We start from the raw sequence: 17,456 nt of genomic DNA on the forward strand, positions 1-17,456 counted from the left end.
TCAATGTCATAGGATGTCAATGCTGTAGGAAATCTTGCTCTGTGTTAGAATGCACTGTCCTCAATCTTCTAGCTGATCATGTATGATGATTTTGAATTGCATTCTGCTTAAATGTTTCAAGTAACATCTTGTTAGTAATATGATCAGGGCAACAAGAAGGTATAAGGACTAAGAGTTTTCTTTAGCTAAAATAAAGCTGAAATATTTGTTTAAATTTAGCTAGGTTGACAAATTGGTCCAGACCTGTTTATCCAGCCTCATTCTGGTGTCTAAACCAAAACATATGTATTTTATTCATCTGTCAAGGTTTTAAAAAAAGAATTTTCCCAGGTGATTTAACATGACACAAACTTGGTGTGCCTGTGAACACTCTGCTGTCCTGCTGTTAAAGCTGACTTGACAAATTTTGGTGAGTAGCTTATTATTTGTTTTAGGGAGAAGAAAAATTTGAATGTTTCTGCTGGCTTAGGAGCAAATCTATTTTACTTTACTATAACACTCCATTGAAGCCTGATTTTTTCCTAATTTCATGGGATATCCTGAGGTCAAAGGAGTGATTCTTGATGTTCTGATCCATGTTCCTGACCAAACCAACATGTCTTTGACATTGAGAGTAAACCAGCAGGCAGATGATAGACTTGTAGGAGGGATGCAATCCAGACAGGGCTGAAGGCAGCTCAAGGAGGCCACAACAGCTCCAATTAGTTTTACTTCACTTGTTTTCAGGGGCATCTTCTCAGAGTGAGCCTACCTGCTTTGAGGTTGAAGACTTCAAGGGGCCAAATTAGTTTTTTGGTTTGTCTGTGTTCACATTATTGGGCACTTCATAATAAAATCCTGGAAATTTGGGATTACCCCAGATCTTGTGTCTTTGCTGAACAAAGGTTCACTCAAGCCTTTAACTGTCACATATTCCCAATGGTGTTCTTCAGCTCACTGGATTGGTGTATGTTGTTGGTTTTGCTGCAGCAATTCCAATGTAGAAAACACTTTATCTTTTCCCAGGAGAAAAAGGAAATTTATTGATTAACACTTGTTGACTCACCAAGATCACAGCAGCCTTCAAAGTTATGCAGCTTTAAAAAGAGTGTTCTGAATGTATGTCTCTGTGAAGACTAACTTTTCAAGGGTGAATAAGTTCTGTCTTCTTCCTGTGCAATTAATAAATCCTCTGTCTATTAAGACAAGAAGATGTCTGATTTTTTTTTTTTATCCCCACAAACAGATGTCTGAGAACATTCTCCCATTATGGTGGGAGTATGTTCCTTCTAGAGCCTGTAGGTGGTGGAAAATTATTTTGGCCTCAAACCTTAATTCAGAGGTGCTGAATAAGTAGCCACTCTAATAGCAGGAGTTTTAAGAGCATACTTCCCTAAGATGCTTTAAACTTTCAGCTATGGTGTAACAAATCCTCTAAGTTCAGTTGTCCTGAACCCTGGCTAACACCAAAATTGGAACAAGTGCTGTTCTGATTGGATACAATCTAGAATAGCTGCTGGAAAAATCAGCTTAGGCTTCAAATTTATGTGGGCTTCAGTTGCTTGTAGCCACCATGGTATTTCAGCATAGGAAATGGAAATAAGTAGTCAGCCAGTTTTTGGTAGCATTTAGCATATCTCACTGCATTTTGAAGACTAGGACAACTTGCAATGGTTTATATAGAGATATCTTGTGTTCTTCTGATGCTTCCAAATCTGGGGCTTGTGGCTTCTAACCAGTGAGCTCTCAGCACATTCCATATGAGACAAGTATTTAAACTTTTTCTCTTGTCTCCCCTTTCTTGCTGGAGAGGAAAATCATCAACACAGGAAGATCAGTGGAGTGTCTTTTAGCTCCCACTCCACTGATATGCTGGGGCTGGTAGAGTTGCATCAAAGAAGTTCTTTTTCCTCCAATGCCCTCTTCAGCTTGGAGACAAGGAGCAGAATAGAGAGGACAAGAATGCAGCAACCTAGCAGGGACAGCAGCTAGGAAAGGTTGCTCTGGGAGATACAGCAGATGACAATGTTGTGCCTAATTCCTTTTAGTAGTACAAGGACAACACCTGGGTGCTTTTGACCTTCTGTAAGGCAATGCCCTTTCATTCTCCTGTATGATGAATGGTGATAGAAGACAGAGGTTTACAGGGTTGGAAGGTAGTTTAGATGGAGGGCAGACTCCTGTGAAACCACTGTACAGAATCACCCCCAGGGCTGTACAGAAGATTTCTGCTGTGATTTGAGACTGCAGGGTGCCCTGTTCAAGAGAGCAAGAGAGGGAGAGGCAGTGTCAGTGCAAAGACTGTTTTTCATAAAACCAGAAAAAGGCAGGTCAGGAGAGGGATTTGAGTGGGGCACAGCTACAGATTGTGCTGTGAGATAAAATGTAACACGTTGTTTCCTGCACAGCCCCTGGTATCTAATGGTGTGGTTTAGCTCTGGCTGCAGTCTGTCCCTCTATGAGGTATTCTGTCCTTTTCCTACATATTGTCAGGACTCTTACAAGAGCCTAATATCTCTGAAGTCTCTGTCAAATTGGGATTGGAAATAGACAGACATTTATTTTAAAAGGGAAAATAAAACCCAAAGCCTTTCTGTCAAGTGAGGCAAGAAGTACAGCAGAAATTGAATAATCTGCTTCTACTTCAAAGATGTAGTAAGATTATTTTTCTTAAAAACAGCTTTTAATTTTTTTTTTTTAACCCAGTGACCTCTTTTGATGTCAGACTGCAGATAAAAAATAACCAAAAATCCTAAGGCAGTGTCTTTAACAATAATGTTTCACGCATGCTCCAAAAACACGCATGTGAAGAGTGGAAAGTGTTTAATTTTCTCCCTGTGGTCTCTGTCCCTGTGCATGAAAAAGTCAATTGCCAAAAGAGTAGCAGAGTCAATGACATTTTAATCCAATTGATCTGTGATCTAATTTACTTCTTGCTTACCTACCGTAATGACCCCAGTGTTTGTGTGTCTGGGGTCAGTGCTGGGGTAAAAGAGTATTTGCAGTGGCTGTTGGAGAGTGACATCCAGCTGGCTGTCTGCTTCCAGCCAAAAAGAATCCTACCTATGTTCCTCCTTTGCTCTCCCCAAATGAGGCATGAATCTGAATATGCCTCATTTCCTCAACTGCTAATTCTCAGGAAGTGAGTTGGGATTTTGGGATCTGAGGTATTTCCCTTTCTGTGAAATTTGATTGAAATCTGCTAGCTCAAATGGTATGAATCATTAGTAATTTTGAGATTGGAAAATACTAGCAGCAGAGGTGAACAGACTGAACAAAATATACCATGCTTTTTTTAGAAACAAAGGAAAAAACTAGCAGAGCTCAGACATCCTCTTGTAAATGTTCTTTTTTTAGTTTTATCAGAAGTTGAGAAATTAAAGCTGCTTGACTCTGACATACATGCAAATACAGAACCAAGCTTGGAAATTTATGGGAAAGATGAAGCATCCTCTTTGCTCAGCCTCTGAAGCTGTTCCCCAAAAGGTGGCAGTCTCTGCTAGCAGGAGAGTGTCTCTCGCTGGCAGATGGATGCTTTTCCTTGAGGTTCATTCAGTTCAGTGTTCTGCCCTGGCTAGGTTTTTTCCCTTCCCCTCCTCCCTCCATAACCTTTATCTTTCAAACGAGACCAGCAGCCTGTATATTTGACAAATATTTGTCTAGCACTGTAAATGCACACAGACTTAAAAATGACCTTTGAGTTAAACCAGAGCAGATTCCCACATGAAAAGGAATTAGTTATAGTTAGGTTTTTTTCCCTAAGATGTGTAAACAAAAATTATTAGAATGCATGCTATGAATGCTTCATCTCTGCATCTGTGGCTGGGCTTCCACAGCTTTTTTAAAATGTCATCACAGCTACAACCATTCCCTAAAAGCCATGCCAAAGGCCTGGACCTGTACTCTTCAGTTATAAGGAAAGGTTCCTGGTTTATGCAGTGTTCACTTAGCTTGGGGTGAAACCTGAAGGATTGAAGCTGTCTCTGTGGTGTAATTCAAACCCTGTGCAATGGGACTCTTTGCTTGCTGATGGTTTTCTAGTGGAGCTGTATTTATTTGTCAGCCTGGACTCTACTTCTCCACAAACACAAGTGTTGTTCCTGAACCACTGCTGGGTCTGACATCAGCAACAAGACTCTGGATCTTCCTGCGAGATCCAGCCAGTGGTCATTATGGGACAAGGGGGATGCATTTCATCCTATGATGTTTCCACTTGCTTATACATGTGACTGAAGAGCTCAGAGAACCTATGGAATGGAATGGAAAAAGTCTGCAGAAACAGATAATTCTGTCCTTCCATTTGGGGACAGAAACCCAAATTTACCTCTTGGGACACTCAAAGGCATGTGCTGGTTATTCCTTAAAAACATGTGGAAAAACAGACTTTCCAGAATGGATCTTTTGCACTTAGACGCCTGACATTATATTTTAGGCCCTTTGTAAAGTAGAGTTAAACTAACAGAGTTAGTTAACTAGAGTTAACTAGTGTATTCTAGAGACAATTTCACTGGGACTGAGCTTTCTACTGTGCAGGCACTCTAAAGTAGCTTTGTCTTTACAGCACAACAATTTTTATGCCACTTTGATTGGACTAAAAGGATCTTCATAATAGTAGTAATAATAATAATAGCATGGTGCCATTAGAAATTGGATTTAACTAATCTGTTTATATCACTGGGCCTGCTCTCAAATTTTCTTCTTTTCTTTAAAAAAGAAGTTGCTTGGTTAAAAAAATCTGACTCAGCCTCACTAAAGAATTATATGACTTGGAATGAAAACCTGGAATTACTGGAATTTTTTTGGGGCAGAGAGAATTTGGGAGTGTGGTACTAGTTTGTATTTAAGAATGTGTTTATTTGTTTGCCAGACCCCGTGGAAGTGATGAGTATAAAACCCAGCTTGCCTCACTACTGATCTTTGGGAAGGGCTTTTTGTTTCACTGTTGCCTGCTTTAAGGCTTCACAAAATGGAATAAGTATTCAAAAGCCATCAGCACAGAAAATGTCTAAGGGCATCTGATCCACATCAGGGAAGGTAGGTCGGAGCTAGAAAAGATTCAGATCACACAGACAGTAATTGTCAAAGGCACCTAACAACTTCTGTACAGCAAATAGGCTTGGGGCTTCCTTTCTTGGGAAAGAAGCTACTGAGAAAGGATGGACAAGAGTATTTTGATGTCACAAAGAAAGAGAAGATGAAAAGAAATTTTCTTGCTGCTGCTTATAATCAGAGACCCAGAGAATGTGAAAAATTTTAGTGGGTTTGGGATTTAAAGCAAGGGGACGTGGTTTGTAACATCATCTGAGCAGCTGCGCAGAGGGTAGAGGTACAAGAACTTCACATAAGTTCAGGAGTGTGGGATTAAGGAGTGTCACAGGAGACCTGTGAATTCTGCTGATCCTGGCAGAGTGAGGAGCTGCCACATGCTTGCATTAGTCTTGCTTTTTTCCCCCCATTATCTGGTATTTGCCAGTGTCAGAAACAGATTACCCAGGCTATAGAGACTGATGTGGCCAAAAGATGGACCCATCTAGTGCGTGTGTCAGTGATTTTTAAACACTTCAATAACTAAATTTCATGTGGATAAGAATCAGCTTGAAAGTCACATCTTTCAAGATTCTTTTTTTATTTAGGCAATCATGACTTCTATGTAACTTTTCTCCTTTCAAAGAAATATTTCACAGATGTAGAAGGAAATTGGATGATCTAGATTATTTCACAATTGATGTAGAATTTCCTTCTCTATTTTTTACCCTTTACCCTCTTGCCTTGGCACACTGCAGTTTCTCACTAGGGGGCAGATTCTGGGAGATTCTAATTTTTACAGAAAGTTTCTAATTTCTACAGAAAGTTTCCTGGAGGCATTTGGTATGGAAAAAAAACCCCTCAGTTTTTTTCTATTAGAGGCGTTTTCTTATGATTTTTTTTTTGTACTATTTCACTTGTTTGTTTGCAGGGTTTTTTTGGTTTTGGTGTTTTTTTGTGTTGGTTTGTTTTTTGGTTTTTGTAGCAGGAGCTGTTGTTTTTTTTCTCTCTCTCTCTCTCTTTTTTTTTTTTTTTTTTAAGTGATCACATTCTGGAGCATTTAATTTGTTCATATCTGGATTACACCAAAAACAAGACAAAAAAAAATAAACCTACATAGAAAACCTCCAAACCAGTAGCTTGTTCCTCCCCTGTGGACAGAAGTACTATGACCACATTGGCCCTGCACATGTTGCATAGATGCTTAAATGCAGACAAGCTGCCACTGTCATTAAAATAATTCATAAAAGTGTTTCAGTTAAAGATTTTCAAAACTCTCATTGTTCTTCTTTCCTCAGTTACATTTCTGGGAATTTCTGTCAGCTGCCATTGGGAGATCCATTGAAACACTGGAAACCTACTTGGTTAGATGCTATCTAAAATTGTTGGGGGATAGAATAGTCAATAATATTTGTTGCGAAGATTTTTTGTGTAAGTTGGGTGAAAATGGGCCTTCTTAAAACAATAAATAGTCTAACAGCAAACTAGCCCAGGCATAAGTAATAATACATTAATAAACTTATGTAAGTATAACCTTTTGTTGTTGTTGTTATATTTTTATAATCTACTAGGGAATAAATTTCCTAATCAGATAAGGAAAGGAATGAATGTTAAGTGCACATGTCTTTAAAATAGACCTGGAGTCTAGTTTCTTTGGATCTCTGTTGCAAAGATGTTCGGATCAAAGCTTATTTCTTTAATGACAAATAAATTGCATTAAGCACAATTATATGCCTTTCATGAAGATTCAAAGACAGAGCTTGTCAGCCATGCAAATATTTTGGCATATGCATTACAGGTTTTTTCTGGGCTGGGCAACCTCTAATTTAATTTAAGAAATGAGTGGGGGAGAATCATATTTATAATAATAAAATCTGTTTCAGAAGAAAAGGATAGGAGCCTGTTTACTGCCTTCAGTGGGCTTCAGATCAGAAACAAAGTTATCACAGTTATCTCTAATGCCCTTAAAATTATTGTCATAAACTTCCTTTTCTTCTCTTTGGTATCCACATGGAAGATCTTGTAATCTCTGCTAATTTTGAGGCAACAGTTTCCCTGACTTTATTAGAGGCTTTCCAGAACTGTGTTAATGAAACAATGATACATGACAGGTTGGGTGTTATGGTCTAATAATGATCTGCCTCGGAGGTTAATGGCATTTGGCTCGCAGCCCCCGAGTAATAGGCCGTGTGTGCACTCAGTGCCCAGGTGTAGCGTTATTAATTCACTTTGCTTTACTCCAGGCCCCACATGCATCATCAAAATATTTGGCCCTTCCTTCTTCAGCTCCAGAGGAGCCTGATGTTCAAGGAGAATAGCAAGATTTTGCCAAATGAGAGCAACGCATCTCAAAACAGAAATGGGATGAGAGGAGCCTTTCCCCTGCTCCTCTCCAGGCTGCAGCCTCCTGCCTTGCCTGCTGCCCCTCTGCCTTGCCTGCTGCCCCTCTGCCTTGCCTGCTGCCCCTCTGCCTTGCCTGCTGCCCCTCTCCCTTGCCTGCTGCCCCTCTCCCTTGCCTGGTTCCTTCTCCCTTGCCCAGTGCAAGGCTGGAGCTGGTGCTTTGCTGTCCTCTCCCCCTGCCCCACTCTGGTGGGGAGGTGGTAGCCTAGACTGTGCCACTTCTGCTACATGACCAGGAAAGCTCAGCTTTGATGATTAAACCTCAAGGACTAAGGAGCTGAAAGACCACGGGAAGCAGGTGACAGCAGCCTGATCCTAGGGCTTGGAGGCTTTACAAGCAAATTAGCTTCAGCTATAGGGTGGTAATGTACATGGTGGAGGCAGAAGCAGAATAGCACAAGATGGCATGAAGCAGGACATGTTCCCAGTAACACTGGTGTGGTTGTGGTGGTGCATGGCTGCATGTACCGAGGCAGGGTGCATTCACAAATGTTACATTTTTTGGTTCTTATGTGACTATTGTTACTGCTAAGAGAGGTTGCAGCCTGTGAATACTGAGTAATGTGGATGTGTAATTAGCTCAAACCTGGAAGAGAGGGAGGAGGCATTTTGTTTAGCTAAGGTATGCTCCCTCTGGAAGAGAAAGCAGCCCAGAGGCTCAAGAAAAAAAATTATATAAAATTTCCCTAGGTTAAAATTCAAACCCTCTCCCAAATCCTGCTATAGTAGAAACAAGGAAACTGAAACACCTACTTATTGCATTAAAACAGCCAGACAGTCCTGGGGGTATGAAATAGAGCACTGAGTGCATGTGCTGCTGAGTGGGAATGACGCAGACACTGCTCTTCAATGAGACACCACTGCCTGCACTCCTGATTTTCTGGGCTTTTTAAGGAACCCAAGCACTGCTCTGCCAGTAGAAAAGGGCCAAGAAGAACAAATCCCCATCTCATTCTCACCTGATGAATTTTGCTTGTCGGTTAACAGGCCTGGGAGCCCAAACACTCTTTTCAGATAATGCAGTTGTTATCACATGGAATATGAGGAGAATGAGTATTTCTGTACTTCAGTTGCTTAACTAGGAATGACTTCCAGGGTGACAAGTCTCCACTGTTCACAGGAAAGGGCAAACAATAATGCTGTGTATTGTGTCTGATGTTTGTCTAGCAGTGATTTCTTCTTGTGCTATGATTTTTGGTTTATTAGTGCTTAAAATGGGAGCTTTTTTTTAGCAGACATATAACTAGATTTTGTGATGATGTTGTCCAATGATTAAAAATAGCCTCGTACGTGGGAGGAGAAACTATGAGTTTACAGTGAAGAACAAATCCTTTAAATGCTATCCAGGAAAGGATAGGCAACTGATTTGGAGTGAAGAATATTAAAATATCACCACTGTTGTATAATATGTCCTTTCCCAATACTTTCTCCTAAAACTTCAGTTCCTGAAAAGAGTAAAGATGCTGCTCCTGTGAGGCTGCTGCTGCTCTGTTTTCCAGATGCACTGATGTCTGAAAGGGTGTCTCTAGCTGAGACTGATGTCTGCAGGCGGACTGCGTGGGAGACCAGGTGTGCCGTGGGATGGAGGGGCTCAGGAAGCCCGAGTGCTATTTCTGGCTCTGCCAAGGTTCTGGCGCATGACCTGGGGAAAGGCACTCAGCCTCTCCCTGCCTGTGTTTCCTTTCCTGTTTATATAGCCTGCACACCCTTCAGGCAGAGTCTTCCCCAACTGCTTTTGATATTGAAAGTCTACTTTTCCTCATCTCTGAAGGAGGGCTATCGCTATGTCTATTAAGGGCTATGGCCATAATATATGATAATGGATAATTTAAGAGATATGGAGGTCCTTCATGATCCTATTCAGGGATTTGCCTGTGAACAATGAACAAATTTACTCTTTCCTGTGAATAATAGATGGTTCACTCTCTCAAGACTCTTCTTTCCCCAGCTGAATTGCCTCAAAGTTCCAGAATATTATTAATATAGTAGCCATTGCATATTTTTTTTCAAAGTCAGAGTGAACTTGAGAAGGCAAGATGCCGAAACAATCATTTATTGCATATAGGTCCCTCTTAATTATTAGAGTACTTTATGAAATATACCTGTCCTATGGAGTAGTGACAACACTTTATGTGCCAGTTGTTATAATCCAGAAAAGAGTGCTGTATTAGGGGAAGATACATCACCAGCAGCCCGAGATAGGTGGGGCAGCTGCACTTCCAGGCCTAACCTGCAGCAAGGCTAACAATGTATTCCCAGGCATTAGTAAAGGCTGCACGCTGCTCCCTTTCCCTGCTGAGTAGGGCAGAGGTCCTCTGCTGAGGGGGAGAAGGTATATGTATTTTTGGCCCTGCTCTCCAGTAGCTGACTCCCTTGTATTCTAGAGATAACCCTGGCTTCTAGGCTGGTTCATCTCCTCACCAGCTGGTTCAGATCAGGCTTTCTTGCACTCGCATGCTCCCCTGCACACCTGCGCTCACTCCATGGGTACGTAACACTCCAGCCCAGGCTCTGAGTCTGGTAGATGCACTCAGATCCCTGTACACATGCATGTACATAATGAATAGAAGCCCTTGCCCAGCATAAAAATTAGAAATTAATTTGATAAGAAGTCAGGGTCGGTGCAGCCAGACAAGTATACCAAAGAGCAAGCTGGTTACATGTGACCAATCTTTTATATTCCTTTGTCTCCCTATTTTCCCCACAGCTCTTCATTTGAAATCGCCTAAATCCATTCATTTCTCCATCTCTGGTGCCTTTTCTAACACTCTATAGAAAGTTTTCTGCAATCCCAAATTGCTCTGCCCCTGTATTCCACAATGTGTCCCATACCCCTGGGCAGCAACTCCCCTCCATCCAAAAGGCATTCTGATGTTGATCCATCTTGATGAGTTTCATACCTGGACACTGGGTCTGAAGCCCTGCTGGGACAGTCCCAGAAGGGGTCTAGGTAGAGTCTCTTTTTCTTAATTTGGGTTCAGCCCTAGTGCCTCCATATTCCTGTGGGATTGTGGAGATCAGGCTGTGGTGAGCTCATGGATCCTGTGACTAGTCAGGGCTGGGTATTATTTGAGCTTCCCCTCTTGCCATCATCTCTCTATGCTTGTTTGGGTATGTGCAAAGGAATTTTTATCACATGACCTAATACTCCTGATGTTTTCAACTTCTTAAACAGCTACAGGGAAAAAATGTGAGTAAGCAGGAAAACCAAAATCTGTGGCTGTTTAATTCATGGCTACCCAATGTGCCTAGTGCCTGAGAAACACATGTATCACCTCTGTCAAAACTATATAGTGAAACCATGGCAAACCAGCATAACTACTTTTCTGTATTAGCAGTTCTGCTCTTGCTCACTAATTTTTTTTTTAACATCATTCTTCAAACCAAAAGTACAAAACCATAATTAGTACTCAGAGCAGATACAGCAACTTCAAAAACAGAAATCAAGCAATAAACCCCGGGGCAACATAACCACATCTTGTTTGTCACTAGTATGTTATAGAGGCTGCAATGATATACGGAAGTGTATGGCTTCATGTGGAGATGAGATAGGAGGCATTTATGAAGGTTAACACAATTTCTGCACAAAAATTGAAGGGCTTTATCTGAGGATGACAGTAACAAACTCCCAGGTTTGTCCTTGTGGTGAGTTAGGTTGCATATCCTGCTAGTTATTTGTCAGACTGTTTTCTGTAGCAAGGTGAAAGCTGTAGATTCCCTCTTTCACTTCTGTATCACCTAGTTACCAAATTCTTCTACAAGCTACCAACCTCCTTGTTGGCCTGGGCAAAAGTCAGACCTAATAACAACTTTGCTTTTTCACCCTCAGTTTTTGCAGAGATGGCTTCTTTTCCAAATAAAAAACTGAGCTGGAGTAAAGACTCACAATTTGTTTCTTTCTCTTCCATGTGATGGTGGGCAGTGGTTGCCTGTTTAGTACAGAGCAGCCTTTTATGGAGACATGCTTGCTTCAATGTGAGCAGCCTGAGCTGAGGGCTGTGCCTGGGCAGAGCTCATGCAAAAGCTTGGTGTGGACATACAAAAGGATCAGTTGACTGCCAGACAGAATCTGATAATGACAGTCAGTATCTTGGGTCTTGTCTGTGCCAAAAAAAACCCCAAAACAACCCAAAACTAGAAAAAACTCCACACAGCCTTAACTGTTCCAAAGGATTTTATTTTACCCAGCTCACAAATGCAGTTGAACTGGTAGTGGTGGTATTTGGTATTAGGGTGTCTTTCCATTCATTCCTGTATATGAAACCATGAACGAATACTGGTGGAAGACACCCAGATGAAGCTTGGTGCATGTCCATGTAGCAATGATCTCAAACAAATGCAGTCACACAGTCACAGTGACTGCCTGGTCACCAGGGAAGACTCTGTGTGCTGACACTAGGCACAAGGTATCTACAAAGCCTTTGGGTGAAAACCCCCCAGACACAGTCATTCCCCTGCCCCCTTGGTGGGAAAGGGGCTTGGGCAGGGAGTGTAAATCCAGCTCTGCCCCATCAAGGAGGTCTGAGAAAGGAAGGAGTGGAGATGAGGATGAGATTAAAATGTGTTACTTGGGGAGTAATGTAAACTACGATCACAAAATTCCTTCTTGAAACATAAACTGGATGACAAAAACTATTTTAATAACAAGGCTTTGAGGCACAAGGGAAAGGAGGAATAGGGTAAATGACTCCATTGTTTTGTAAAAAACCCCAACAAACCCAAACCCCCCAACTTGTACTTTTTGAGTGATGTTATTTTCCAAGTGCAAACATGTAAAGGAGTTGTTAAAGCAAATCTGTGAGGTGCTCTGTGCCAGAAGCCTTCTGTTCTCTTCCTGAATGGGAATTAGTTATATTGTTCTGAGTGTTTTTAGAGGAATACTACAATGTTTGCCCTTAGAGAACTTGTTATCTATGATAATCAGGGTAAAGCAACAGCACTTCAAAGTGAAGATAAAGATACAGATAAAGATATTTTTCCACCTGTGACCCTATTATCCCACTCTATATTTCTTATTCTCTATTTTGACCAGGTTGCTTCTAATTGCTTTTCCACTCTTCTGATAAAATAATTGATAGGTTTAGTTGAGGTTTCATAGCTGAAAACTGATGTCTAGCACTTTTTTCTTTTCTTTTTTTTTCCCACGAGAATGTCTTGCTTTGTGGTTGCTTGAGGAAGTTGACTTCAGCAATTTAAAATGTAGTCATGGCTTATTTAGAAAGAGACACTGGCTGTTAACTCAAAAATATATGTCTAAATGCACCAACAGGTGCAAGAGCTGCTAATCACATGATGGCTACAGGAAACGTATTAACCATAGTGTTTGGGTTAAAGACGGGTCATGCTGATAATTAAATACAGAAGGTAATTTTTTTGGCCATATTTTTTCTTCCTCCCCTTTCTGTTCTATGTTTCTATGTTCTAGAGCTAATATGAAAGGTTGTGACACTGATTAAAATCAGAGACAGTCATAGCTGTAGTAGGAACAGAAATAGAGATGTGAGGTTAAGCAGATGTCAGCATCACAATGAAATTCTGTGCTCTTTCAGGTCACAGATTTTCAAGTACTTTCTATGTATTACAAAAATGAAGCTCTTGAAAGAAAGAGTTTCACAATATTTTCATATTGTGAAAAATATGAAGTTAGAGGTCTTATGTAAAGCACTATTTGGGTTTGGTTTCTAGGGCTAGGACTTTTCTTTCTCATTGTAAGGAGAGAGCACACACACAAAAAAAATCTTTGGGGTTGATGACAGTATTAATATGGAGACGCCCTCTTCTATACAACCCAGTCTATCAGGTCTGCAGTCTGGAGCTGTAAGTTCATATAGCCTATGCCAAAGCTCTGTATCAGCTGAGTAAAATTTGTTAGCTTTCTGCATTACAGATTTCTGTAGGCAGGGGAAACATGGAGATTCATCCTTAGCTGTGATCCAAAGCATTTCACACATTTTGATACTGTTGTGCTTGCTGCTTGAATGTTCAAAGTGCAGGTTACCATTTTACTCTTACTTTTCCTCCCCTAGTCATTACTTTAAGATTATATAAATTGCCCCAAAGCGGTTGGTGCCATCCTGCCACTCTACCTAATTTGGAATCATTAAAACATGTTTGTGCAGCACGTAGCTACATCTAGTACTTAGAGCTGCAACATTTCTGTTTGAAGTCTACTTCCTAAGGATGTTTAGGGAAAAATCCCAGCAGCATTCTCCAGTACCTATTCTTTCCAGGACAGGAAGAACATCTGCCTGCCTATAGCAAAGGCAGTGCTCTCAGAGGATAGGCCAACCAAGCCTGTGTAGCAGGGATAGTCTTCCAGAAACAAACAAGGTGATATAGGGGATTCTGTCCTACAAAAGGAAAAGAATAAGCGAATTGTCTCGTTAGAAGGCTTAGTGTGCTCTTCTTCCCTCCTCCCCAGCAGAAAAAGATAATGTGAGGAGTAAGATTTTTATTTTCCAAGATGCCTTCTGACATGGTGAGGTGAATTCTTCCCTGTCTGGCCTCTGCCAGTGTATCCTTGACCTCGGGACTGAAATCTGCAGTTGTAGTCCAATGCCTTGCTTCATTAGTCAGCTTGTGCTGCTGTCCACACTTTGAAGCTGTACAGGAGATAGAAGTTGCTAGGAGTTTCCCTTAAGATCATAACTGTCCCATTTCTTTCAGTATTATGGTGGAAAATTGATCATGAGGTAAAATTAGTAAGAAAATATGTAATCTAGACCTAGTGACAAATGTGTAGATTTTTGTGCTTCTGCTTGAGGCTTCTTACTTGCAAGGTGGGAGTACGTGAACCTCACTTCTCTAATGCAACAAAAATCTTGAGTCCTTTCACTATAGACCACTTCTCTTGGTATAAAATCCCATGCAAAATAATGCTGCAGTGTGCAACTAACCTCTGTTCATCCACTAGCTGCTCTTCCTCTTTAAACTGCCAGGTGTTGGTAAGCAGCGATGACCCAATTATTAAGGGGTTGAGTTCAGCTTGTTCTGCTACAAATTTCTTCTCAGGCTTCAACATATTAGTCTGTTTGGCTTTAGAGCACATCCTGCTTGACTAGCAGGAGAGTTTATAAGATATGGATGATATGAGAAACTCCTGCCTTGTAGTCAAGTAGTCTCTGGTTCTTCCTACCTACTGACACCTCAGGAACTCATCTGTGTCTTGGATAACCCAACTCTTTATTATACAACTGCTTCCTCAAGATTAAAATTTTTATTACTGTTTTTGTAAGCAATCACTCTTATTCTCGTAATTATTCCTTCCTTATGTTGCCTAAATGTTCACATTTGCATGAGCTTGATTTGCTTCCTTGATTATTTTTGAGATTTCAGTGTATTTAACCATTTTTCCAATGTGATATTTGTGGTTTTTACCTAAAGTGAAAAACATGTCTAAGGTTTCATCTATCACAGGATATTCTGAGTTGTGAGGGATTCACAAGGATCATCGAGTCCACATCTTAAGTTTAAGTGAGTTGCCTGTAAGGGGATCAAAAACACAACCTGGTGTTGTTAGCACCATGCTCTAACCATTTGTGTCTTCTGAATGTTCCTTGGAGATTAGAGCAGCATGTTTGCTTCTCTGGATTCTCCACACTTTGTGTGTCTGCTTGAAGCTGCAAAGCACCACCCACTCCTGGTTCATATATTCTAATTGTGTAGCTTTAGATGAAACTGTAGAGAGAAGTGGGCAGAAGGGTGCCTTAATACTATTGCAGCTTATTCAGCTGTGGTCTCATTTCCATTACCATACATGACTGGAGAAAGTATTCTGAAAGGCTCTGCAGTTTAGAAAAGGCTAAAATAAACAGCATTTTGTGCTAAATATTACATAAGTGATGGTGGGGTTTTTGGTTTTGTTTTTGGTTTTTGTTTGGATTTTTGTTTGTTTATTTGAGTTTTTGTTTGGTTTGGGTTTTTTTTTTGTTTTTTTGGGGGGTTTTTTGTTTTTTTTTGCCTTTTTTTTTTTTTTTTTTTGTTAGTGGAAAGCAAGGGTGGAAGCAGAGTTATTGGAATATTATGTCATGAGAAATGGGGCTGATCCAGGAAACTGAGAGGTGAAGAAAATTATTTGCATTGCAAAAGGTGCACAGTTCTCTCCTGCTCAGCACAGTGTTGAATAAAGCCACAACAGATGCTGAAAGAAGGAAGCCACCTTTTTTAGTTAGTGACAAGTCTTGAAAGGAGCAAAAAGACTTAATTTTGTTTGCATTTCAGCATTGCTTTTTGCTCCTATGTCAGCTTTAAAATAGCAGTCTGCTGTTGCTCATCTTGCGTAGCCTCATCTCTTCTGTGCCTGAGTGAGGAAACCTTACATCCCAGAGATACAAAGTTCTTTTTGATAGCTTGAGGGAGGCTTTGAGGCTGACTATACCAAAAACCACTAATCTGTGGCAATTACACTGCGCCTTTCAAGGCAGCTTTACCAAAAGACCGTTGATATAAGATATGGAAATTACAGAGCATGTATATGTCATTTGCAGTGGGCTGAACTAGAGCCTTTAGTTTCTAAATACTTGTCCATGTGTGAGGATTCACAGGAAGCCTGTGCAGAGCTGTTATTGTTGAGTCAAAGCCTGGGCTGTGTTTTCCTGGAAGCGCTTGAATAGCCTGTTGATGTCTTTGAGTGTCTATTCCGGTCACTTCAGTACAGACCTCCATCAAGTGCAGTACTTGGTATGAACTTCTGGAGTTTGCATGAAGGTTGCCTATTAGAAATCCAGGATTCAATTTAGATGAAGAAGAGATTGAATTTTCCATGTGGGATTGGAGCTAATTGCACCCCAGTGATTTAGCAGATCTCAGCCCTCCTTTACACTGGCTGTGTTCTCTTTATCTCTCTCTCCTCCTCTGTCTCAGTTTGTCATTCCTGACCACCTCACCAAGAAACTGAGCGCTGAAAAGCATTTCATGAATATACAGCTTTTGTACTTCTCCTATTCTTCCCAGCTTGGGTCTTCCCACCAGTGGTATTAATCTTTCTTCTTGAGAAAAGGAAGCCCTTGGAGAGTTGGGGTGGGCAAAAATGCAGCCGTGGTTCAGTCTGCTGCTGCACCGTGTGTTTGGAGATTTGTACAGCTCTCTGCCTGCCACGACTGCAGCACCGTGGAGGTAGAGCAGAGGTTAAACACCAGAACCCCTGTTGTGCTTTTGCCTGCTGAACACAGTGCTGAGGTCCCTGCTGTTCCTTGCTAACAGAGGCACTGTGCTAATACAAAAAAGTCAATATGAACAGTGAAGGGCAGATAATGTATTTGGCGTCCTGGAAAAGGGAAGATATTTTGTTACATGGTGCACAATACAACTTGGTTAAGCAACATATGTGAGCCAAGAGGCACGGGACAGGTGATCTTTTAGGTGTGTGAGATGTGCCAATGAGCCTGAATGTGGCCATCTGCATAGGCATGAATCAAGTTCACCCGGTTCACTGAAGGTGAATCAGGATTGAGACACGAATACAAAAAGCAACAGATATATTGTAAGATACTTAACCAAAGCACAAGAAATATTTGAACATTGCTATGGTCCTGTTGACACAAGAAAATGCCTTTGTGCTCTACTAAATCCATGCTATTCTGTAATTAGAGGCAGAATTGAAAGCCATAGATTTACAAGATCAGTATCTGATGTTCTTGGTCCTGTTGAGCTGCTATTTTATTGGCATTGCCCAGTAAAATATTTATCTTCTGGGGAAAAAAAGAGTTATTTCTTGTGTAAAATACTGAACTTCCTTGAGATGGGCTCCGTGTTTGGAAATCACTAGATAGGTAAAGAGACGGAACACTCTGAAATACCTGATTTAAAAAGAGGTTACACAAGTAGACTGTAAACTGGAATCTGGGTGTGCTTCTCACATTCACACTTATTTAGTGCTTAAATCAATAGAAGTCACGTAGGTATTCATCTGTGTCCTGTAGATAGGCACAAGCAAAACAGCTTGAGAAGTATTTTTCCTGTTCCACACTGACAACTGCATGTGAGAGAAGACTTTAACAGTGTGCTCTTCAAGTTCATGGCCTTTAAATGCTTGCTGTGAATATCAAAGGTAG

General features: G+C 40.9%; 1 long non-coding RNA gene across 9 annotated transcripts in view; it reads left to right on the forward strand.

Moving 5' to 3' along the window:
* LOC146768030 (uncharacterized) overlaps positions 1–17,456 on the forward strand; it is a 144,802-nt gene that overhangs the window by 35,288 nt on the left and 92,058 nt on the right. For 3 of the 9 annotated variants that reach the window (XR_014953987.1, XR_014953984.1, XR_014953985.1), the window contains exon 1: positions 416–17,452. The exons of the other annotated variants lie outside the window; for them this stretch is intronic. This is a non-coding gene — a long non-coding RNA (uncharacterized LOC146768030). Of the gene's footprint in view, positions 1–415; positions 17,453–17,456 lie in introns of those variants that run through there. 9 annotated transcript variants of the gene reach the window in all.

Source organism: Lonchura striata, chromosome 3, assembly GCF_050655825.1.
Source record: "Lonchura striata isolate lonStrDom1 chromosome 3, ASM5065582v1, whole genome shotgun sequence".
In the NCBI taxonomy this organism is placed as follows: domain Eukaryota; kingdom Metazoa; phylum Chordata; class Aves; order Passeriformes; family Estrildidae; genus Lonchura; species Lonchura striata.